Genomic DNA, 1,693 nt, shown 5'->3' with positions numbered 1-1,693 from the left:
AATGCAATCTTGGGTATTGACTAGTCCTCTACCGTATTTCTTTGGGTTGAAATGGCTCGGCTTAAAATGACCTCCAGGTCAATAGCCTAGTAGTCTGCTATGATCCTGTGATCCTATGATATAATCATCCTGCTATCACCAGGGAAAAGGTCCTTAATGCTCTATCTGAGGCCAAGAATACTGTATCACTGGGCCCAGACAATATCCAAGGATGCCTTCTAAAGAGCATAAAATAGTAACTATCAGGCCCTCTGGCATTGCTATTTAACTGTAGCCTCCAAACAAGCTTCATGGCTAATGAATGGATAACAGCAACAGTCATCCCTCTGCACAAAGGTGGGCCATCTACAGACCCTGGAAACTACATACCCATACGTCTCACTAATCTTATATGCAAAGCCATGGAAAGAATTAACATCATGGAAATGATCAGTAATGACATAGGAAACCTCCAGGCACTGGACCCAACCCAATTTGGTTTCTTCAAGGGCAGGTCATGCCTACTCAAACTGGTGGACTTCTTTGAGAAGGTCACCAAAGCAATGGATGAGGGCAAAATTATTCATACTGCCTACGTTGACCTGGCCAAGGCATCTTACACAATACTCAAAGGGTCCAACAAAAGAAAATAACAGGCAAGAGCAGGGCAGGCAGAGGGGTTGTTGGGTATGGAAAAGGCAGTGTGAAGTTGCGATTGTAGGAGAAGGTGCGGAAATTCCAGCCACTGCAGTTCATTTAGTGAGAGGCAGTGATGTGAAGAGAGTGGTTGGTTTAGAATAAATCTGGCAATTTTGCTGTATGTTTGTTCCAGTTTCTGCACTGAGGTAGTTTGGATATTGGTAAGGATGGGGGAAGCATATAGAAAACTAGGTAAGAGAAATGCCTGTGCAAGAGTGTGTTTAGTGTCAGTAGTGAGGAATTTTTTGTTCCTATAAAGTAGTCCAAGTTTTTGGTGTTTTTTTTTTTTTTTATGGCCTGTTGTATGGGCAAGTCAAATTTTAGTCGGTCATCAATTATTACCCCAAGGAATTTGACGTGTGAGGCAGGGAGATAGTGGTGCCATCTAGGGAGGAAAGAGAAAAGTTGGATTTACGGTGAGAGAGTGTCTGAGGTAGGAAGAGAAGGAGTTGAGTTTTCTTAGGGTTAAGGATTAGTTGATTGCTTCTGAGCCATTTTTCAACAGAGATAAAGGAATTTTGTGTTAGTGTGTGTAGTGCAGAGATAGTATTGGAGATATATGTGCATATATAAGATGGGGGAAGTGTTGGGATCTCTCACCCACAACAGGATGCAGGGGGGCTTCCCACAACAAAAAAGCTTTAATTCAGTGGCTTCCAGTGTTTTCTTTCACTGTTTTATCCATCAAACAGACAACATTCATTAAATAATCATGAGTTCAAATGATCCTCCATGTGAGGAACTACTTTTCTTTTAGTCTCCCAGGTTATTTTCATTTATGCCACATTAGTTAACAATTAAGACCTTTTTATATAGCTAAAACATGGTCATTCCTGACTACAGCTCTGTGAGAATATTCCCACACTTCATACTGCAGTGTACTTAAAAGCACAGTATACTTTTTCAAGCTTCACTATGCACTTCTAAAGATATCCTGCCCAAACAGAGTAACATCTGTGAAAAAAAGTTACAGAACTCACTTCATAAAGTCATCGTGGGTAATATGTAAATTATC

This window comes from Protopterus annectens, chromosome 2.part1, assembly GCF_019279795.1.
Source record: "Protopterus annectens isolate FY-2018-M chromosome 2.part1, PAN1.0, whole genome shotgun sequence".
Lineage (NCBI taxonomy): Eukaryota > Metazoa > Chordata > Ceratodontiformes > Protopteridae > Protopterus > Protopterus annectens.
This window is presented reverse-complemented; position numbering follows the sequence as displayed.